Genomic DNA, 24,355 nt, shown 5'->3' with positions numbered 1-24,355 from the left:
CCAGGGGAAATTGGTGTCTGTCACAAAGGCAGAGAGAGAGGAGGGCCGGGGAGGTCTTTGGGGCATCATGTAGTCCTCATATACCCTAGGTCAGTGGGAAACTACAACCCAATTTAGATTGCTAATAGCCCAGGCCCTTCACATAGTTCTGGGCAAGGAACTATGACCAACTGAGGTGCATACTGGGGGCAAAAAAATATGGAGTAGGTAGTAGATGGCAGTAGTTTTGCTGTGACCTTGTGACCAGTTATAGAAATGAGGACTCTAATAGTTACATTGCTTTAATGTGAATAGATTTTGATAAATATTAATCAAATATTTTTTTATCTCTTCTGTCATCACTTTATCATCTATCTAACTTAAGATGCGCTCAGAATAAATACCTACATTTAAGTATTTAAGTTACAAAATATCGTAAAGGAAATGTGAATCCGTTAGGGAAAGAGTGAATTTTATCTAAAGACAAAAAAAGTGACCCTGATGCTCTTTTTGGGAAAAGGTTAGCATGATCTTGCTTGTAAGAGGGACAGTTGTGTCATATTTCTTTCTTTTTTTTTTTTTTAAAGATTTATTTATTTATTTACTTATTTATTTATTATTTATACAAGCATTGGGTACAGTCAGAAGCGCGGGAGGGTGAGAGAATTCACCAGAGCCAGAGCGGGGAGCAGAACAGGCAGAAGGACCGAAGTACACTGCTGAGGGGAGCAGCGGGCGGCAGGAGAGGTCTGCGCGCCATGTGGGACCCTCCTCCGGTGGCCGGGGAGCAGCCGGGGATCGAACTGGCACTGCAGAGGCTGTGGGCAGCTTCGCAACCCAGCACTCAACCGCTGCGCCACCGGGGAGGCCCAGTTGTGTCATATTTCAACTTACGTGTGACTCCTTGATTGTCTTTGTTTGGACACTTAGCATGGTTTGAGAAAATGTGCGTGGGTGTCAGGTTGGTGAGGGCCGGCCTGTGGTGTCTTTGACATGTTTCAACTTGCTTAGGCCACATAACGTTTTCCAGAATTACCTTTTCCACTACTTCTGATTAGAATGACCCCACAAGTTTAGAGATTGTTGTAGATATTTGGGAGACAGAAATGAGGCAGAAGACATCTTAGCTCAAACATGCTGTCATTTACCTGCTGACTCAGTGCATTAGCAGCCTGCCCTGCAGCTACCCCATCTTCCCTCGGATAGTCCTGGACATCTGCCCCCTGGCAGGCAAGGAAGCTTAGTTCTGAGGTGGGGGACCCAACACCCACGGCTGCCCTCTGGACTCCATCTCATCCTGTGGGATTCGGATTCTACTTCCTCCTCTCTCCTTTGCATCTTTTGCCCTTCCCTGACCAGTTGCCCGTGTGCTTCAAACTTCAGCATGAGGGGCCTCCCTGGTGGCGCAAGGGGTTAAATCTCAGCACTATGAAGCTATCCGCACTCACTGCAGCATGAGTTCGATCCCTGGCCAGGGAGCTCACCCACATGGCGTAGCAGACCTCTCCTGTCTCTCCCACTGCTCCCCTCAGCAGTGTATTTCAGTCAATTCACCTGTTCTGCTCCCCACTTTGTCTCTTGTGAATCCTTTCACCCTTCACCCCCCCACCTCTGGCCTGTACCCCAGTTCTTGCATGCATCAATAAATAAATCTTCAAAAAAAAGTCAAAAACAAACTTCAGCATCAGATTTGAAGGAAACAGCCTGAGGAAGATGCTTTCCCAGCTCCCACACTGAGTCAAACCCCTAAAACACACAGATATGCATACACAACACCCACATGTGTGCACACTGCTGCTTCTCTGATGAATCCTGCCTAATGGAGTTATTTATAGATTTTTTTTAATGGATTCAAAGTTCCCCACAACTGGAATCTGCATTTTCGACAGTGCCTTCCTGTTGCCTACACATGTGAACAGTGACTTGCTCAAAATATTGGGCTCTGAGTCACACTTCCCCTGGTTGTTGGCATCTAATGTTGTTGAGACATCTGAAAGCAACTTGGCTTTTCCCCCCTTACTTTCAGAAACCATTTATTTGAATACCTTTATGTTGTATATTTCTTTGTTTAATTTGTGAATTGGTAACTTAAGACAGTGATGTAGATGTGATGTTTATGAACTACTTTATGAACTAAATATCCCGGGCTCAGATCGTCAGTTCATTAGTGTTTCCTGGCATGCATTTGAATATTTGAATATTTTCAAGTTCTTTTTCCTCCTTTCTTATTATGTAAGTTTTCAATCCAGGTCCTTTTAGTCAAGACTACTGTTACATTGCTACTTTATTTTTTGGGCAACTCTACACTGTAACATGTTCCTGTTTTCTGTAATTGTCTCTTTGCAATGCTATTTCACCTTATTACTGTTGTCTTCTCATCTGTTACTTCATTTCTCATTTCCTGAGCTCCGTGTTGGCTTTTATTTCCTTGAGCAAAGTGTTTTGTGTTGCCCAGTGCACACCTCCCTAGGAATGTTCCTCATTTTTTGTATTTTGTGTTAATTTCTTCCATTTTAATTGTGGTTCCTTTTCCACCCTTTCCAAGTTTATATTTTCCTCTTTTTATGCAAACATATTTTTGAATGAGGACAGTTAGATAATCATCTAATTCCCCATCCTGATTATCCAGTTATTTGTTAGATGTTCATGTTGTTCTCATTCAGGAAGAATAGATGTTGTGGGTCTACATGGTCTGTTTAGGCATTCAGCTGCCTAAGGGAGGTGAGTTGGGATCCTGGACAACTGGGAACTTATCTCCTGTGGCCTACTTGGGGAGGGTGTCCAGCCTATCAGTAGAAGCCCTGAGATTTTTTTGTTTCCTTATTTCAGGATAAACCAGCCACTTTGGTAAGAAGCAAAATTCAAGAGAAACCTAAGGACTCTACTGGATGGGCGTCCCAGTTAGCAATTACTACATAATTACCCAGAAATTTCACGACTTCAAACAAAATTTGTACCTGACAGTTTCCGTAGGTCAAAAATCTGGGCATGGCATAACTGGGTTCTCAACTTTAGACTCTCTCATAAGGCCAACATCAAGGTATTGGCCAGAACTGCAGTCATCTCAGGGCTCAATTGGGGAAAGAATCTGCTTCCAAGCTCACTCGTGAGGTTGCTGGCAAGATTCAGTCCTGCATAGGCGAACCTCTCCACAGGGCTTCTTGCTTCATCAGAACAAGCAGGAGAGGAGTCTGAGAGAGAGCACAAGCAAAACAGAGGTCACTGTCTTAGCCCATCACTTTGGCTTATTTTATTTTTTATTTTATTCAAAGACTTATTTATTTATGCATACAAGAACTGGGGTACAGGCCAGAGGTGCAGGGGGTGAGAGGATTCACCAGAGACAGAGCAGGGAACAGAACAGGCAGACTGACTGAAGTACCCTGCTGAGGGGAGCAGCAGGCGAGCCAGGAGAGGTCTGCTACGCCATGTGGGTACCTCTCTGGCCAGGGATCAAACTTGTGCTGCAGTGGCTGCAGGTAGCTTCACAGGCTGTGTCTCAAACCCTTGCACCACCAGGGAGGCCCTATTTTACTTTTTAGAAGTGAGTTACCAGGTCTCCCCCACACTCAGTGTGCAAGGCATTACATAACCGCATGAACACAGGAGGGGGACATACTTTTTCTCATTCATTCTCTTTCCTCATTTCAGAACAACTCCTGTTGGGGGCAGGGGCAGAGGAGAAAGTGCTCTCTTCATTCCCCATGCTCCTGGGTGGAAATGGGAAAATGGACCCATCAGGGCGTTGTAAGTTTCTCCTGGGGCTGCTTGACTTCCATTCCACCTCTCCAAGTGGGGGTGATATTCGTGGACCCTTTAAGACTTGCATCTATTTTGTATCACATTACTTTCCTGCTTTGAAAGGGGGAAGCTGTATCTCGAGCCCTCTCATCCTCTGGCAATTCAGTCCAGATTAGTTGAATGTTTGTTATATACTAAATGTTTTTATGGATTTTCACACCAAATTGCCCCAGCTTTCTGAGGCGAAGTACAATAATTACTGTCATTTTAAAGAAAAGAAAATGAGGACTTAGAAAGGTCATATAACCTTGTCGTGGACCCAATGTGAGTTGCAAATCCAGGATTTTAGTCTGTAACCAGCATACAAAATTTAAAATACTCTCGAACAAACTCCATAGTTGTTTAAGGTTGCATATTTGGAAAGAGAAAGAGAGCTTTCAAGTCATTCTGTCTTCATCGAAATTCCATTTGTCAGTTTGCTTCAATTGTGAATATAGTGTTGGATTCACTTTAATTATTTCTTCCAGGCACCATGCTAAGAGATTTATGACATTTATTTGTCCTAAGATATAGATTTAATTTTGTCCAGTTAGTAGATGAAGAAACTGAGATCTAGAGTTGTCAGCCCCAAGTCACACATTGAGTAAGAAATCCATCCCATGTACTTCTGCAAAGCTTTTTCTCCTTATTCTGCTTTTTTTGTCCATTTAATGCTTTTTACTTTATGCTCACTTTTTCAAATATGATTCTCCAAAGTCTTCCCACTTAGGTTCAAGTCCCTAAATAGACCAAGAAGACCTAATAGAAGTACATTATATCTCTTCAGCCAGATTGTATCTCTTCAGTCTCGCATTGTATCGCTCTATCCCAACCTCTTTTCACTGTAGTCATAGTAGAAGTTGGATTCTTTGAGAGGACCCTTTACTTGTATCCCTCTACCTTACCCAAGTTCTGAAATAATTGGGAAATAACACAAATGGAGCAGATAAGAAAATCAAAATAGGTTTTCTCTTCCTTTCTCTACCATCGAGTTGTGGGTGATGGATTATTCCTCACCATGTCTTCTCATGAACTTTCAGGATCAAGGGGTTCCTGGCCACAAAACAAAAGCAGAATTGTCCCATTCCCCAATGGATTCAGATGAAAACTGGTAATAAAATCAGGCACAACAAGAGGAAACACTGGAGAACAAACCCAGGTCCACAAGAGAAATGCATGTGAGATGGCAAACAATTTTATGCTGCATCAAGAAGGCTAGCACCTTGCCTTATCACACCAAAAAAGCACTGCTATTTGGATATGTTTGTTGACAAAGTTATTTTTCTTTTTGTTTGCTTCTGCACTAGTAGGTTGATTCAGTAATAAATTATTTATTCAGTAATAAATAATAAATGGCAGGGAGGTGGGGAGTAAGGAAAGAAAACCAAAATGGAAAGGAAGACATTGCTTAGCATTTGAGTCAAAATGCACTTGACCTTGGGCCAATCCCATCTTGACCTTGGGCCAGCCCATCCATTAAAAAGGGTGGAGTGTGTAGGATAAACATTGCCTCCCACTCAGCCCAGTAGAGAGGGAAAAAGAAAACCCAAATCCCCAAGTCAGTACCTATGTTAGATTGGCTCAGCCCAGTTAAGCAGTGCAGACCAATGCCTGGGACCCAATGGTGAGTACTGTGGGTTAGTTTTTCAACCTCTCAACTACCTCCATAGGTACCTCCTTGAAACCGAGGTCAGAAAACTAAAAACTCAGGGCCTGTACGCACAGGGAAAAAAACAGACTTTTCAGGACTAGAGACAAATATTATACTGCTAGTCCTGCAGAACTAGTGCGCTTATGGTGACCAACGCAAGAAATGTTACTTTGGGCTGGTCAACCGCGGGTGTAACTTGGAAACCACGCTGGGCGCCAAACTGTTGTAGAGCAACCCCGATACAAAACGGGGTGCCTGACTGTGGGTCCTCACCCGCGCGCTTAAAAGGACTTATCAATGCTCTACTGCAGGCACACGTGAAAGGTTAATAAAAAAGGTTTATTTACAAGGGAAAGGGAAATGAGGAAATGTACAGCTCTGGGAGAAAAGTGGGAGACAAAGTTTTAAATGAGTCCTACCCGATCCGCCGATCAGGAATCCCAAAATGGCGCTCTCAGAGTTGGCCGCCAGCCAGGAGTGGTGAAGCCAGGAGGCGAGCGATCGCGAGCCAGAGAGGGAGCAAGGCCCACGTGTCTGGTTTTTATATCCAACCTGGCTGCCCAACTCCACCCTCAGGTCCCAGCCACCCTCCCCTTGGTGGTGATGGGATTTGTCTTTCCCAATGTCCTGATGGCTTTAGTCTGGAGTGGGGGTGGAGTCCACAAAGCCTGTATGAGATTATCTCAGGACATCCTTTCCCCCTAACAGTGCAAGGGGTTAAGCACAGCACTGTGAAGCTATCAGCAGCCTCTGCAGCAGGAGTTCAATCCATGGCCAGCCAGGGAGATACCCATATGGCACAGCAGACCTCTCCTGTCTCACCCCTGCTCCCCTCAGCAGTATACTTTGGACAGTCTGCCTGTTTTGCTCCCCACTCTGTCTCTGGTAAATCCTCTCACCCCCTGCACCTCTGAACTGTACCCCAGTTCTTATATGCATAAATAAATCTTTAAAAAAAACACCAAAACTCTAGTCAGGCTCTGTTGTAGCAAGGTGAAGGTAAAAGTGAGATAGTGGTCCTTCTAAGTTTTTTGTTTGTTTGTTTTTCTGGTGAGTCAGGTTGTAGAAACACAAGATTTTCTGCAGTGTTATTTTTCTTTTTTTTTTTTAAGATTTTTTTTTCTTTTTTTTAATAGAGGCATGTTTTATTTCTTTATTTTATTTGTTTGTTTGTGTTTGTTTATACATGCACTGGGTACAGTCAGAAGCGCGGGAGGGTGAGAGAATTCACCAGAGCCAGAGCGGGGAGCAGAGCAGGCAGAAGGACCGAAGCACACTGCTGAGGGGAGCAGCGGGCGGCAGGAGAGGTCTGCGCGCCATGTGGGACCCTCCTCCAGTGGCCGGGGAGCAGCCGGGGATCGAACCGGCACTGCAGAGGCCGCGGGCAGCTTCGCAACCCAGCGCTCAACCGCTGCGCCACCGGGGAGGCCCCTGCAGTGTTATTTTTCTTGACTGAGGTTCCCTGGTCCCTGGCTTGCAACTATGAGGTCTAGGTTAAATCAGTATTTCTGGCTCAGAGCTACTAGCTCCACTGGTGGGCCAGTTTTCCCATTTCTTAGAGTCACTCCCAAGGGCCTTATCCTAGAGCCAGCTCTTCCCGTCCTTCCAGTATTTCCAATGGTGTCGTCAGCATTGGTACCTGGTAAATCCTTTCTTATCCAAGACATCTAGAGTGACTTCTAGTTCCTGCACTCAGTGAAACGGGTACATCAGATAACTCGCCATTCCTCACTGGGAGGATTATAAGGAAGTCAAAAGGCAAGACTCTTTAGGGAAGACTTAAAAACCAGAAACAGAGAAGAAACTCTTCAAACACCCACCACTGGACTTTTTGTGTGCCCATTTTCCTAAAACTCCTCTTGACCATTCTCTTTTAGCTACTTTCTTATTTATCTTCCAGGTCTCAGAAATTCTTCTCTGATCCCCACACTAGTTCAGACGCCCTCTTAATCAGGCTCATAACACTCCACCTGCACTGTGCAATCCTCAGTCTTCTTATAATTGTTTTTGGGTCCCTGGCACACAGTGTTTAGTTGACACGCTGTGTTGAATTCTAGGGTAGAAATGGAGGCATGAACACCAGGGGCCTCCTCCAAATCATGATGTGTAGCCCTGAGATGCATTCTTGGCCAACTTAGTTTGCTCTGTTGCAGGTACCAGCTCTGCCTCTTTTACTCTGGAATTTTAAGAGTCAATGATGATGCCCACTTTTTACCTGATCTGTTCCTGAAAATTTTGCCACATTTTCGAAATCTGACCTTATTTTTTGTTGTTGTTATTGCTCTTTACAGCTTTCTTGGCAGATGTGGCTCAGCAGAATTCTTGGAACCACTCCAGGTCTCTGGTAACCACCATTCTGCTCTTGGTTTTTATGAGTTCAGCTGTTTTTAAATCCCATATATAAGTGATATTGTACAGTACTTGTCTTTTTTATGCTTGTTTCAGCCTATTAATCAATATTTTGGTTCAGCTGGTCCTTGAAGTTCTTATTGCAGCAATAACTATCAAGAAAATTTGATTTATTACACACCAGGGGTCTCACACAGCGAGGTCATGGGCACAGAGGAAGATAGCACATATAGGTCTGGGGTGCTGCTTTTATTGGGGTTGAAGATGGTAGACTAGGGTTTCAATGGCTTACTCTTTATTGGTTAATTTAAAACATAAGAGCAAGAGCTATAGAAAAGGAAATAAAACTACAAGCGGCCCCCAAGTGGCCAGTTACATAAATCCACCAGGATGTGTAAAAGGAGCCTCACTGGGGGTGGAGGTAGCCTGGCTCTTTATCTGGTCCTGTGGCTAGCCCCAGTCCTCTTTGAATGGATGTGTAGGCATCAAAGTTTAAGTCATGCATTTGCATTACAAAAAGAAAGTCAACTGTCAATGTTTATACTACTGTCTTTCTCTGTCTGATTTATTTCATCCAGCATGATGGCCCCAGGGCTCATCCTTGGTGGCTGAAAAGTCAAATTTCTTTCTTTCTCTTGTCTGAATAATATTCCGTTGTATGTAGTATATAAATTCTCTTAGTCAGAGTCTTAAATTTCTTCAGGTGCAATCAAAGACATCTTTACAGACACATCACCCAAAGCAGTGATAGTGAAGGCAAAGATAAACAGCTGGGACTACATCAAATTAAAGAGCTTCTGCACAGCAAAAGAGACAATAACAAAAACAAAGAGAAACCCCACCAACTGGGAGAACATTTTTGCACACAACACTAATGATAAAGGACTGATCACAAAAATCTGCAAAGAGCTGATGAGACTCAACAACAACAAAGAAAACAATCCAGTCAAAAAATGGGCAGAAGAAACTTCTCTGAAGAGGAAATGCAAATGGCCAACAGGCATATGAAAAAATGTTCAACATCACTTGTAATCAGGGAAATGCAAATCAAAACTGTTATAGGACAGGGAGAGGGTCAGCCCAAACCCTGCAAACCTGCCTATTCTACATGGGTTCTGCCATCCGCCGCATCAACACAAAACACATGAGACTAATGGGAAGGATCTTTAATAAAACTAGGAAACAATACAGGTAAGGCAAAGAGTCTAGTTTCTAAATGAAGCACCCAAAGTTACCCGTCCCCTCGTGGGTAAAAGTCCATCCAAATGGGATTGGCCCAGAGCAAGGCCCCAAAGCCTGCTAAAAGTCTAAAGCATCTTCCAGTGGGGACCCACAGAAAAGGGTCACAAACAACCGGACAAGCCCGGAAGGAAAAGAGCAAAATCAACATCCAGATAAAAGCTGCCATGGTCACCTCCCCACGGGTCTCACCCACATCTGTGTCACCCAGTCCACGACCAAAAGACAAGCGCAGTTTCTTCACGTGTCTCTAGGCTCCATGCGCCTCCTCCGGGTCTCCTTGCTCCATGCTGCTTCCTTCCTCAGTCTCTTCCTGCAGCTTCTTCTCTTGCTGCTCAGCTCCACCCTCCCTTGGGTGGGGCAGGGAACCTCCCCCTTTCCTGGGGACCACCCTGTTGCAAAACTACCATGAGATACCATCTTACACCAGTGAGAATGGCACATATTAAAAAAACTAGCAACAACAAATGTTGGCGAGGGTGTGGAGAAAAAGGAACTCTTCTGCACTGTTGGTGGGAGTACAAACTGGTCCAACCACTATGGAGAGCTGTGTGGAGATTTCTTGACCTACTAAACATAGAGCTACCATAGGATCCAGCAATTCCACTCCTAGGTATTTACCCAAAGGACACAGAAACATCAATTCCAAAGAGCACCTGCACCCCTATGTTTATAGCAGCACTGTTTACAATAGCTAAGCTTTGGAAACAGCCCAAATGCCCAAAAATAGATGACTGGATCAAGAAGATGTGGTACATATACACCATGGAATATTACTCAGCATTCAAAAAAGATAAACACATGCAATTTGCAGCAACAAGGATGGCGCTGGAAGGGATCATGCTCAGTGAAATAAGCCAGAAAGAAAAAGAAAAATATTGGATGGTCTCACTCATAGCAGGAATCTGGAAAACTTAAATAAGGGAACAGGAAAAAGAATAACTATAAGAAAGAAAATATCAAAATCAACAAATAACTATGAACAAGAGACACTCTATGGGGGATGGGGGGTGGGGAGGGGAGGGATTGGGGTCAAAATAAGGGGATTGCAATTGTATGGGGAATATAAAAATAAAATTTATTAAAAAAAAAAATTTCTTCAGGTGCAATGTGCCTGGTCAAAGATACCTTCCTCATCTTCCTGCTAGAAATGGCTAGCTCTGACCATGGGGAGTTAAGCAAAAGATGCTGGAGAGGAGTTCCAAAAAATTGATATGAAGAAGGGCCTCCCCGGTGGCACAGCAGTTGAGCGCTGGGTTGCGAAGCTGCCCGCAGCCTCTGCGGCGCCGGTTCGATCCCCGGCTGTTCCCCGGCCACCACAGGAGGGTCCCACATGGCGCGCAGACCTCTCCTGCCGCCCGCTGCTCCCCTCAGCAGTGTACCTCGGTCCTTCTGCCTGCTCTGCTCCCCGCTCTGGCTCTGGTGAATTCTCTCACCCTCCCGCGCTTCTGACTGTACCCAGTGCATGTATAAACAAAAACAAACAAACAAACAAATAAATAAAGCATGCCTCTATAAAAAAAAATTTGATATGAAGAAATAGGCTAGACTTCATGCACTTTTGTCTTTTATCCCACCTTATTGCATGAAACATGAACTTGAGGTTGGAGGCAGAGCATCTATCTTGTTATCTAAGGAAAAAGAGCATGAGAATGAGAGCTACATGTGAGGATGAGAGAGGAGCAGTCAAGGGTCCTTCCCGGGTTGAGGACATTGTGGAGCTGCTGTGCCTGCCCCAAGTTGTGCATTTTTAGTCTTACTAGAAAAATAATCTCCTCCCCCTGCCCCATTTTTAAGGCTAGCAGTCACTTTTTCTTATTATATGTAGTCGGATGCAATGCTGATACTGATGGCGACTGAATAAACCCAAGGGCCTTAGTGGAATTGCCCAGAGAGAGAGAGTCTAGACTGTGAGAGATAGGAGGGCCTCAGAGGAATTCTATGGGAACATGTAATGCTTAATGGCCAGGTAGAGGAGGCTGGTTTTCCTGGGAGTGAAAGCAGAGACCTGAAACCAGTGTTTGAGAAGGAGTTCTTGAAAGTATCTATAAGACCAGAAAGCAGATGGGTTAAAAGATTCCATCCTGGCTCACGTCACTACTAGCCGGCTGATCTTAGGCAATTAACTGAACCATTCTTTGCCTCAACTTCTTCATCTATAAGGGGGTGGGTAATAATAGGATTATCGTGATGATTAAATAGGAGGGCAGGGCCTTCCTGGTGGTGCAAGGGGTTAAGCACAGCACTGTGAAGCCAACTCAGCAGCACGAGTTCAATCCCCAGCCAGCCAGGGAGCTACCCACATGGCGCGGCAGAACTCTCCTGTCTTGCCCACAGCTCCCCTCAGCAGTGTATTTCAGCCAATCTGCCTGTTGTGTTTCCCACTGTCTATGGTGAATCCTCATACCCCCTGCACCTCTGGCCTGTACCCCAGTTCTTGTATGCATAAATAAAAATATCTAAAAAAAATAAATGTGAGGGCATAGAGTCAGCCCTCAATTAGCACTAGTTGCATTATTGTTATTTATTCCACAGAAAGGAATTTTTTGTTTTAATTTTTTGTTTTTGGTAAGTGTTAATCTCTTGGGAAGCCTGGCAAATGGTATTATTCTCCTTGGGATGATCAGACATTATCATCAGACAGGGTTAATGAAACAGTTCTCTCTAGGGCATCATGGAGTTCCTCCTCAGAGTAGGTACGGCCAATCTCGAAGTTGTGTGCTGGCAAAGTTTTCCATTCAGAGAACCCCTCCATGTGCAATGACTGTAGGGGTCATGGTTGCGATCTAATGCAACATAGTGCATGCATATGTGTGTGTTCACGCATGTGCCTGGATAAGAGAGGGGTAAGGAGTGAGACCCTTCTGGGGCACCAACAGCAACTATTACCCTCCTGTTTCTGCTGAGCTTCAACCAGGGCAGATGTGAACTTGAGGAGGTACCTCATGAATGAATGAATGATGCTAATTTGCCAAAAGGCAGAGCCACAAAATGAGATAAGAGTCCCAATGAAATGACATGTTTGAGACCAAATAATGTAGACCAAATTAATACTGGAAGGGAGATGGATTCCAACTTTTTATTTGTAGAGTCTAATAATTAAATCAGTTGAGTCAGATTTTCCTTCACTTGCAACTGAAATAGCCCTAAATGTTGTAAGCATAACAGTTAACATTTGCCTCCTGCCTCAAAATTTACTAAGGGCTTTGTTTGCAGTTGTTAATGCCTAATTGAATGGCCTATTCAAGTTGCATTTGATAGCCGGTTTCAGAAACTGAAGTAAATCCTAGGCATCTTTTTAAAAACTTATTTTATGGAAAATTTCAAGCAAACAGAAAAGTAGAGACAAAAGTATACTAAGCGCTATGAGGCTATTACTCTGTTTCACAACCAGCAACTCATGAAATAACTTCTTTTACCCATTATCCCCTCCACTCCTGCTTTATTTTAAAGCAGAGTCCATCCTTCATTTCATCTGTAAATATTTCAGTATGGAGCTCTAAAAGATAAAGACTCGTTTAATTAAAAAGATTATTTTTAGGATGGAAGATTTTGAACATACACAGAAGTAGACAGGATGATGTTACTGAACCCAGAGTACCACCACCCAGTCCCAAACCCATCAACTATAGCCAGGCCTTCCCCAGCCACACCTCATGCCCTTCCTCCCCTCCTGTATTTTTTTTTTTTTTTTTTTTTTGGTGGGACCCTCACCGGTGGCTGGGGATCGAACTAGCGCTGCAAAGGCTGCAGGCAGCCTTGCAACCCAGCGCTCAACTGCTGCGCCACCAGGGGAGGCCCCTCTCCTGTATTTTGAGGCAAACCCTCTCACATTAATATACAGAATTAATGTAGAGAATATACAGACTTAATACACAGAAGCCCTATTTGACTGAGGTCTGAAGGCTAGAAAGAAAATGTCCACATATGTAAAAATCAGCAAATAACAGGCCCCCAAATGCCTTGCACCTCCCCTGGGGAGAGATGCAGTCTCCCACTGTCACAATCTAGGGAGGGCCTCCCGAGGTTATATAAGGGGGTGTTAGTCTTGGATCTAGGGAAGTGCACATGGCTTCCTGCCTCCCTCCGCACCCATCCTGGTGTGCCTAGGATGGTATCGAAGCTGCCAAGGGGCAGAGAGAGGACATGTCTACCTCTCTGCAGACCCAAAGACTGCTATGGCTAAGGCTGTGCCCTGGTGCCAGGGAGCAGACTTTCCATTACAAATCATACTAACAGTAACGCAGGTGATCAGGAAAAGGTTTGGACAGGAGATCAGATTCCACTGAATCCTTTGAGGTGGGTAAAATGTGTGTCCCCAGTGAGTCTAGAGAATAGGTTTTGTTCCTAATTAAAAAAAAAAAAAAAACAAGCTTGTATAATAGTAAGAAAATGTAGAAAATAAAGACATGTAGGAAAAATCATCATTAAAAGTCTCATCAACCAAAAAAGTCACTGGGTTTGGTTTTTAGTGTTTGTTATCTCTCTCTCTCTCTCTCTCTCTCTCTCTCTCTCTCTCTCTTCCCATTGGTTAGTTGTAACCATTCTGCAAGGTTTATAGCCCTATAGTTTTATTTAACAGAGTAAGCAGTTTTCTATATTACTGCGGACTCTGTGTAATATAATTTCAACAGATGTGTAACATCCCATTAAGGACAACTTCCATAGTTTACTTGATCAGTTGCCCATATTTTTGTATTCCCATTCCATTTTATGTGAGTTAAATAACTATGTGATGAATATCATTTGCCTTAGTCCTTTTTCATTAGTGTGGATGACCAAAAGCAAGTTACTGGTGGGAGTCTGCATATTAGAAAGGGTGGGGTGAAGTGATATAACACCACTTCCTACTGCCATGCTATTCTCAAAAGGTGTTTCAAAATTCTCAAGATAAAACTGCTAGAAATTGATGAATTTTAAGAACATAGGCCTTCAATTTTAGAACATGAATTTTAAGAACATATCATAGCAAGAGAATGTGTAACTGGGCATGCAGCCATCTAGAAAAAAAGACAACATTCCCCAGCTTTCTTGTAGCGACCATGAGACTAAGTTCTACCAGTGGGATGTAAGAAGCATTTAGCGGCTAGAAACCTTCCCCAATGGTGACTTTGCCTTCTTCTCGCCTTCCCTCCTTCCTTTCTTTTCACTGGCTCCAACATGAATGCTCAGAAGAATGAGCATAAGAACCAAAGCATGGGCAAGTGGGGAGAGAGGCTGGGAGAAGCCAGGATTCCTGAGAATTTTGAGGAGCAGAGCCCCCATTTCACTTGTCTACTGCTCCCTCTTTACATGGGAGAGGACTACAGTTCTATCTAAGCCACTGTGTTTTGGGTTTTCTGCCATGCACAGTCAAGCCCAATTTTAACTAAACACAGTTTGGTTTTACCAACTGGAAATGGCTTGGTTATACTCTTTATTTATAAGCCCAGAGAACTTTAGAATTACTGCCATGTGAAAGGAATTTCAAATGCAGTTTGAGACAGTGTCTCTAGGTTTGGTTTCTGAAGTATTCCTGATCCCAATTATATAGGAAACTTGAGACTGCAGCAGGCAATTCCAGGCAAAACTACAGGTTTCATGACATCCAGCTTCCAATGCAGTTGCCTGACTATAATGGCAAGGAAAGGATTTGGGGTAGGGTAAAAGTCTCCCCATTTATCTTGTTTCCAGAGATTACCATTCCTACTCCAAGAACTATTAAAAGGCCCTCTTGAGAGAAACACAACCAAAATAAAGTAGCATTTGGCATCTCTCTGGGAACACATTAAACTCTGCTCCTAGGAGAATATTTGGTTTTAATTTGCTAAAGCCCAAGTCTAGGCCTGTTTTCATCTAGGTCGGGAAAAAAGAAACTACTGAGAAAACATTTTGAAATAAAAGGCCAATCTAAAAAGAAAAAAGGAAAATGCCAAATCAAAAGAAAATTGTGCTAGAATGTACTTGGTAGCAGTAAATTAAGTCTGGTGAAAACAGACACTTTGGTGGCTCAGATCTGTAATATGTTATGATTGGGGAAGTCAGGGGTTTTTCCTTTGTTGTTCTTCAAAAACTGGTCATTTCTAAGGGCAGTGAAGGGGATGCAATATTTTGCTGTGATGTTTAGGAGCAATCTTGGAGGTTGATCTTTCCTACCGGTATACTTTGTCAGCAGTCAAAACCAGGGTCACACTCAAAAGCAAAGAGCTGCTTCAGCAGACAGTCTCCAGAATTAAATATCATTCTCAAAGATGTAGCTTGATTTGCTGCCCTCAGAATACAGACCTCTCTGGACCAGGTCTCTCCATTCCACCAAACCATGTTTGACCATGGTCTATTTAGTTTCTGCAAGATTCCTTCTCCCCACCCTAAGTTTCCCAGGATTGAAGGAAGAGCAGAAGAGGGGCTATCCAGTTGTGATTTATACACAGCAGGATGTCAACCCAAGCCAGCGCCCTCCTGTCTGTCTACACACCTCTGGACTACTCCAATCAGTTGCTGTCCACCTGGGGAAAACACCATAGTTGAGTGTTTTCTTGGGCAAAGCCTAATGTTTATTGGGCAAAGCAAAATATTTCAGAAGAAATCAAATAGCACATCCTCAAGCAAATATGATTAAAAAGAAATGTGCAACCACTTTTGGTCATCCTATTATTATTATAAATAGCCCTCAGCAGGTCAAATTATACATTTACTTATATGTGGACTCTAAGAGGTTTCTGATGTGATCAGTCCTTTTCAAAATAGATATTTCACCTCTAGGCTAAAAGATGACATTGTAGACCTTGGCAATGAAATCTATATTCTCTTGGGCAAATAAAAAAAGTCCTACATTTAACTCAAAAGGGTGATGAGTTTTAACTTTATATTCCAGTGTGTTCCACCAGGATAACAACTCATTATTACCTTATGTTTTTTCTTTAAAAGCCACCTGCCTGCTATACAGCCCTGGAAGGTTGCCTTTGTTCCCTGCTCACTTTCCCTTTAAGAGTTAGTTAGCATTTCAGCTGGTAAAGTTCCAAGTGCCCTCTGGACTAATTGGCACAACGTGAGAATTTTCCAATTTGGGAGAGAAAGAACCTGTTCTCTGGGGAAGGCTCTTCAAGGTAATTGCTCTCCAAGAGAGTCCTGCCTCTACCTTTGGCAGCCTTCACCAGAGACAAATCCCTCTTGCTGTTAGGATCGAGAAACCCCTAGATGGAAAAAGAGGAGCTCGGGACAGACTTGCTGAGACCTTTGAAACCAGTGACCTTTCAGAAGGGAGGAAGTGGGGGAAAGGCCAGTACAGGCAAAGGCAGCCCAACTCCTCCTCCCCTCCCCCCCTCACCCCAGGTCCCCTCTCTCCCCACAGGCACCAGCACTGGGTAGACGGTTCCTTTGTTTGCCTTTTTCTACAGTTTCAGTGAAGGTGGGTTGGCTGAGGGAGCTAATATGTTAACCAGGATTCCAAGCAGGGACAGAAGGATACTTACTGGGAATAAACGCTTTAACAAACCCTGGGCTGGAGGGAGGCACCCAAAAGATGTGCTAGATTAGAAATGATTAGATGTGCTAGAGCGAAAGCAAGACTCCAAGAGGAAGGATGTGCATATGGGCACGTGTCTGAGAGGGGTGTGTGTATGTGCATGTGTGTGTGTGTGTGTGTGTGTGCGCGCGCAAGAAAAGTATGGAGGGACAACGAGAAGAAAAGACAGGGGAAAGAAAGAAGTCTTCTTTGAGCCACCACCTGCCACTCCAGGCAGGGGAATGCATGTGGAAAATGCCAAGGGACAAACAAATATGAAAGAATAAAATGAAAGAATAAAATGCTGCTTTCTGAGGGGTGTGAGTTGTAGGTTCCCTTCCCAGCTCTGCTTTGAAATGTTCAATGAAGTTTACACGCTATTCATTATTGCTACATGAGTGACTGCATTCTTGCTAGGGGGAAACTGAGGGAGTGCTGATCCTGTGGTCTGTTGATAAGGGTGAAAACAGAGGAAATGGGCATTTGGGTTGTACACCATGGAATATTACTCAGCATTCAAAAAAGATAAACACATGCAATTTGCAGCAACATGGATGGTGCTAGAAGGGATCATGCTCAGCGAAATAAGCCAGAAAGAAAAAGAAAAATACCGGATGGTCTCACTCATAGCAGGAATCTAGAAAACTTAAATAAGGGACCAGGAAAATGAATAACTATAAGAAAGTGAAAATCAAAATCAACAAACAACTATGAACCAGAGACACTCTATGGGGGGTGGGGGTGGGGAGGGGAGGGGAGGGATTGGGGTCAAAATAAGGGGGTTGCAATTGTATGGGGAATATAAAAATACAATTTATTAAAAAAAAAAAAAGAAAACAGAGGAAATGTAGTAGATACAGGAGACAGAAAGTTCCAGCTAGGTTGTGGCACTCCTCCCCAGTGTGTTCACATCACAACTCTGGAAAATGGCATAAAGGAGATGATATCCAAAATTGGCTTGGGGTAAAGAAGTGGAGGCTCAAAGCCAATTTGAAGGGGCCGTGGTCCTCAAAGATGAGGTCACCACAGTAGGTGTGAATTTAGCTCTGCCTGACTCCAAAGCTCATGCCTCAAATATCTGGATAGACATGTCCCTCCTCCTACCTCTGCCACTTGGGGACTGTTGGAATTAATGGCCAAGAGCTGCTGGCCCCTGCTTCCAGGAGGAGGAGCACAGCAAGGGGCATAAATGCGTGGGCTTGGGAGCTAAACTCTCTGAAATCTAGTTCAGTCATTTATTAGTTGTGTGGGCTTGGACAAGTCTTTCAGATTCTCCATACCTGAGTCTCCTCATCTGCAAAGGTAGAACATAGTACCTTCCTTGTTGGGTTACTAAAGGGAGTAAATAAGACTATGTTATGGGTTGTCAACATTGTTTTCTAACAGCAACACAGGACCATGCCATGGGGTGGACATCATATTCCAGTGTGTTCCATCAGAGTAACAGCTCATTTGACTTTGTACTTTTTCTTTAAAATCCAGTGATGCTGCTGCTATCCTTCTATCCATCTTCCTGATCCACAGAGAGAGTTCAAGTTCTGAAGCTAACCATATCTGGTCTAATTCTAGCTCTGCCCTTTCTGGCTGTTTCACTTGGGCAAATTACTTAACCTCTCTGTGAATTTGGTACAAAACACCTTACCTGCAGTGCAGGGCTATTGGGAGGAGCCACCAACCTGTAAAAAGCCTTAGTCGATAGCTATCCATCTAGTTTGGTCAAGAAACAGTCTGATGGCTCCCCTACCCTGCTCTACTATACACATATTCTAGACAGCCCTGGGGGCTCCTAGGAAGGAGGATCTAAAAGAGCCATGCATAATTTCGAGTTGCACTTCATTTCATTTTGTGGGAAACAATATGCATGCTAGGGTGACATTTTGGTAGCCTGGAGTTTCAGAAAAGGAAAAGGTATTATCCTCATGAACGTCTAATATCTAGATCTACCTATATACTATGGACAAAACAGACAATGTGTTGAACTAATTTCTAATAAAACATTATGGGGAATGTAAAGCTGCTACATGGTGTGCATTCTGTGACTAGATAATAGTTATCTAGCATTTACAATGTGTTATGCATTCCATTATGTTCTCAATAAATATCCAATTTGAGATCCACATTGTTTATTATCCATTTTACAGGTGAGACAAAAAAAAGTTCAGAAAGCTTAAGTAACTTGCCCTGGCCACAGAGTTAACAAAAGGCAGTGTCTGTATATGGACCCAGACCTGCGCAGACTGGAAAATTTGGGTTTCTAAGAAGCAGATGTTGTTCTTGGATGCAAAACGCATTCTCTGGGAAGCACAGGCCAAGACAGGGGTCGGAGTGAGAAAGGAGGACACCCATGGAAGGATAAGCTCGGAGGCAGACCTGTCAGACTCTCCAAGCCCAAGGATGAACTCTGAAGCAAAAACTGCCCCCCTGGAGGGGCATAGATCCTAAGCCCTTGTGCCACTGCCTCAGCTTACCCAATGGATCAGAGCCCAGCTTAAAAGCTGGATCCAAAATGCTGTCCACTAACTGTGCTCTTCGCTTCTGAACACGAAGCAAAGTGGAGATCTGAAAAGTACATCTTGCCCTAAAAACCACCAATGTAACTTTCACCCAGAAAAGGCAGTGCATTCGTTATCTGTTGCTGCATAACAAATTGTCCCAACATGCAGTTGCTTAAAACAAATATGTTACCTCACAATTTCTGTGAATCAGGAATCCAGACATGGCTTGGCTGGGTGCCTCTAACTGAAGGTTCTCCGTGAGGTTGCAGTCAAGCGGCAGCTGGGACCCCAGACTCAACTGGAGGAGGAAAGCCCCTCCAAGCTCACTTCTGTGGTTGTGGGCAGGCCCTACCCCCACATCACAGGGGCCTCTCCAGGATACTACCTGGTGACATAGACTGACATTACTCAAGGGGAGCAACCCACGAGACCATGAGAAAGAGGGCCCAACGTGGAAACCATGGTTGTTTACAATCTGGCAAGTGACATCCATCACTTCTGCTGCAGGCTGTTTGTTAGAAGCAAGCCAATCCACCTAGTCCATATTCAGGAGATAGATAAGTGCAAGAATACCAGAGGTAAGGATCACCAATAGGCCTCTTACAGGCTACCTGCCACAGGCAGGTGCATCAGTAAACAACACTGAGAACAGTAATCATGTTAACTCATGTACTGAGCACTTGCTATAAATCAGGGGTGGTATTAGGCCTCAGTGTTCATCATCTCACCCCATTTCCTTTAATCACTCAAGTTTAATCAGGAATCAGGCCCTGTAAGCTGCTGAGAACAGAATGCCAAATGAAGTACACTTCCTGTTCTTAAGGTGTTAGTGTATGTCTAGAGGTATATTTTGTTTCAATTGATAAAGGAGTAAAAGAGAGGTCACACAGTAGCCGAGCTAGGGGCCCCCAAAGCTGGCCCATGTGACTTAAAGGCTACTAGTTTTTGTGAAAACAGCACACTTTTGAATTGACAAACCTGCTAGTCTAAGAGCTTTTGTGAGGAAGCAACAAGCCACAAAGAATACACACATATAATTCCATTTATAAGAAGTTCAAAAATAGGGCCTTATTTAGTGGCATACAAATAACAATAACTTTAAAAGAGATGATTTCCACTGGTAGGATGTGCTCACCTTTGGGAGGAGGAGGGGAATGTGTGGGGAGGGTAGAGACACAGGAGGCTTCTGGAAGGCTGAGCACTCGTCTAGCCCCTGTGGTGGTTATATGGGTGTCCACTTATAATGACACATTAAACTACACACATGCTTTATTTATTCTGTGTGTAGGATTAATCTCACAAATTACAGTAAAAATAATGTGTCCGTGGGATGCTATTTTCTAGGTGCAGACACCTGTGATGGTAGGTAAGGGGCTCTTTTTCAGAGACATGAGGGGCATAAAGTCTTTTTGCCCTGGGCAAATCTTCCACACAGATGGATTCGCAGCCTGGTTTGTGACTATGTTCTTAACTTGTGTTACACCCAAAATAAATTCTGAGGAGGACAGTGCTTGCTGAGCTCATCTTGCCATTTGATATAACGTGTCTGAGCAAGTTGTCTTTTTTTCAGTTCCTAAAAGGGCTGGTGAAGAATGAAACTTGATTCACATGGTAACAATAGCCACTTAGATCTTTACAAAGCAAAGAGCAACTTTGTACAAAAGTGCAAGGGCAAGCGCAGTCCCAGGGAACCTCAGATTAATTAGGCTTTAATTGATTCACTTTCAGACCCCTCAAAGAAGCAGGGGGCGCTTCAGTTGAGGTTCTCTTTGAGACTACAAAGCCAGAGCAGATGGAAATACAGGAGAGGGCTTGGGGAGCCAGCCTCTGGCTACCTGGAAGAATAGGGGAGGAGAAGCCTGGGAGATGTCCTATCTCTGGGAATTTTGAGTTTGTTCTGTCCAGTCCCACTGTGGTCAAGATGGAGATTTGCTTCCTGAATTACCAGTCCTCTAAATGCCCTGGGGGGCATGACAGTGTTCTACGTCTAGACTTGGGAATGGTTGCCTGCACCTGAGTCAGGGTCGTGTGGAGCTGAGGTATATTTTTAGTAAGGCCCAGGAGAGCATCCTTCTGTTGTTAATAGGGATGGGATCAGAGGGGACCACAGGAAATAGGAGGGGCAGGCTTGACAGATCAAGAACTGAATGCCTGTTAAGTTAACCTTTCAGATACACAATGAATACCTTTTTAGTGTAAGTATGCTGCAAGTATTGTACTTACACTAAAGAAAAATGTGTTGTATATCTGAAACTTAAACTCATTTATTTAACTGAACATCCTGCCTTTTTATTTCTTAAATCCTAAACTCTGGGAGGAGAGCAACCAGCATCTAGCAAAGGAAGGACAATTGGGTGCAAGCAGGGTGCCCTGAGCCCTGTGGGGAGCTAGCAATAGATTCTGCTTGCTCGATCAGCTCGCCATCACCCTTTCTCCCCTTCCCTAGCCCTTGGAGATTTCCAGCTACTGTGCAGGCTGTGCACCTGCTCTGGACTCGAAATTTGCTAATATGAAGAAGTTATTGTTAATTATGTCATGTGATAGTGGCATTTTGGTGGGGTTTTTTTTAAAGGTGGTTTTGCCTTTTGGAGATGTACAGTAAAATATTTATAGGTCAAATATTTGATACTAGCTTTAAAGTAATATGAGAGGGAAATGCATATTGTCCAGGAATAGTCAGATCAGGACTGCATGGTATGGGCAGCAGAGGGAGGGATGGGCTGCAAAGGGACAAAGAAAATTTGGAGGCTAGAAATGTTTGGTATTTTGATTATGGTGGTGGTTTCAAGAGTGTATGCATCTGTGAAATCTCACCAAGTTGCACACTAAAATGAATGCAGATTGTTATACATATATTTCACCTTAATAAAGACAAAACCTCAATAAAAGTTTTCCTCAATGGCATACTAGTTGAAAAACTATGGGAAGGGGAGCAGGTGGGAGCTGGCCGTGGGTTCCTGCCAGCCTTGGGGCTTACACATCAGGGTCATCACTCTCAGAACTGTGTATGTTTAAAATTCTCCACCATAAAAAGCTTTTCAAAACATAAGGAAAAAGAAGAAAAGTCCAAATTAGATGTTTGGGAATTTCTCAATAGAGGAGAGTTGCTTAAAAAAAAATTGAAATTAGCTTTGAATCAGATAACAGTGAATCACTGGAGAAGGACAGAGGTGGTAGCTGACACTGTGGTGGCAGTCATTTTGCAATTTGTAAATGCATCAAATCAGCATATCACATACCTTAAACTTACACAACGTTATGTGTCAATTATACCTCAACCAAGCTGGGGGTGAGAGTGGGAAAGCTCACCATGCCGTGAAAAGACACAGAAATACCATAAATGCATATTGCTAAAAGAAAGCAGTCAGTCTGGAGAGGCTACACACTATATGATTTGAATTTTATGGCATTCTAGAAAAGGCAAAACTATAAAGGCAGGGACAAAGATCAGGAGTACGGGGAGGGAGGAAAATAACAAATATGCAGACCACAAGGGATTTTTAGGGCAGTAAAACTATTGCCTGATACTGTATATGATGCTATTCATTTGTTGAAATCCATAGAACTGTACAGTACAAAGAGTGAGGCTTTAGCTAATAATTATGTGGTAATATTGATTCATTATTTGTAACAAATATAATATGCTAATGTAAGACACTAACAATGGGGGAAACTATGTAGGGAGATGTGAATGGGAACTCTGGACTTTCTGCTCAATTTTTCTGTAAACCTAAAACTGCTCTGAAAAATGAGGTCTGGAAAAAAAAAAGAAAGCCTGCTAATTTAAAAAAAAAGATAAGGAAAACAGAAACAAATCCAAATTAGATGGTGGGAATTTTTCTTTTTTTCTAAAAGATATTTTAAAATTTATTTATGCATACAACTGGGGTGTAGGACAGAGTTGTGGGGAGAAGAGGATTCACCAGAGACAGAGTGGGGAGCAGAATAGGCAGATCTACCAAAATACACTGCTGAGGGGAGCAGCGGGCAAGACAGGAGAGGTCAGCTGTGCCACATGTGGGTTAGCTCCTTGGCAATGAACTCAGGCTGTAGTAATAGCAGCAGTGATAGCACTGAGACTTAACCCCTTTTCTACCAAGATGTTGGGGAATTTTTCAATAAGGAAGAGTTAAAAAAAAACACACTGACATTTGGTTGAGATAATTATGGGTCCCTATAAGAAAATTACTACCACCTAGAAGGATTTTACATTCAGATTTCCTCTGCCTTCAAGTTCTTATTGCACACTAATGACAAAAATGAAAATCCTCAAGACAGACAAAGCATGCAACCATGCCCTTCACACTCTCTTTGTTTAGCCCAGGGGCAGTTGTGCGTGAAGCCATCCCACAGGTGCAGTCTTTGTTCTCTGGTTCCATGGGAGGGTGTGTGACTCATATTCACAAAGGTTGTGGTGTGCAGGGAGCTCCTCTGGAAATTTGATGAGGGGAAACTTTGAAATTAATAAGCCATACTTACAAACACTACTTATACACTTGGGGATTGGCTCTGTGGAGGCTGGTATACAGAGCAGTTAGAAGACCTCGCGCCTCCCCCACCACACCCCAACACACACACACACACACAAGGGGTGACCTAGGTTTTATTGCTTCTTAACGGTTGGGAAGCAACTTCCTGCCAAGTGTCAGGAGGACTCTCCCAGTTCCTGGCTCTGGCTGGATGTGAAAGTGAAAGGTTCTCACTGAACTGGCAGGCTCAGGGGGAACCTCGCTACCTGCCAGGAGGAAAAACAGGTCCCGCCTAACTCGAGTGTGCTCCCAAGTGGCTGTGGACCAGCAGTGGACCCTGCAGGGAGAGGCAGGAAGTGTAAGCCAAAGTAAAAGTATCAGTAATTGGAGAAGTCCGGGATACAGAATCCTGGACTGTTACTGTCATTAGTGCACCGGATGGGCCGGCTTTACAAGGGCAACCAGGAGTTCAGAATAAGTAATTACTATAACGAATATTCCCTCAACTTAGTCCGTACCAGGCACTGGGCTACAGGTTTGTGTGAAATACCTTATTTAATCTTCACAACAGTCATTATAGGCAGACTCTTTGTGTCTCTATTTTATAGACAAAGAGATAGAGGCACTTGTAACTTTTCTAGGTTACAAAATTACTGTGTGGCAGAGATGAGATCTGAGTCTGATCTGCTGGACTGGAGAGCCTCTCCTTTTAAACATCACACTAGTGAGGAGAAGGGTGAAAACATGGTGGGGGGAGTGTGTTCCTTACATGTTTACAGTGACTTTTAGTCATTAAAACTTGATGATAGTCAGAGATGATATTGATAAAGAAAGAACCAAAATGGGGGTGGGGCAAACAGTTGTGAGACCTCTCTTGCCTGGAGAAAGCTTTTCAAGTTTGGAAGTGGTC

General features: G+C 43.5%; 1 long non-coding RNA gene across 2 annotated transcripts in view; it reads right to left on the bottom strand.

The window, feature by feature from the left end:
• The window catches only part of LOC119233022 (uncharacterized), a 58,495-nt gene that overhangs the window by 10,200 nt on the left and 23,940 nt on the right, over positions 1–24,355 (bottom strand). For both annotated transcript variants that reach the window (XR_008549423.1, XR_005122229.2), the window contains exon 4: positions 2,937–3,170. This is a non-coding gene — a long non-coding RNA (uncharacterized LOC119233022). The remainder of the gene's footprint in view (positions 1–2,936; positions 3,171–24,355) is intronic.

Source organism: Talpa occidentalis, unplaced genomic scaffold (assembly GCF_014898055.3).
Source record: "Talpa occidentalis isolate TD23 unplaced genomic scaffold, MPIMG_talOcc4v2.1 talOcc4.7, whole genome shotgun sequence".
NCBI lineage: Eukaryota > Metazoa > Chordata > Mammalia > Eulipotyphla > Talpidae > Talpa > Talpa occidentalis.
Note: the sequence above shows the minus strand (reverse complement) of the source record. Positions and strands in the feature narration are given on the sequence as shown.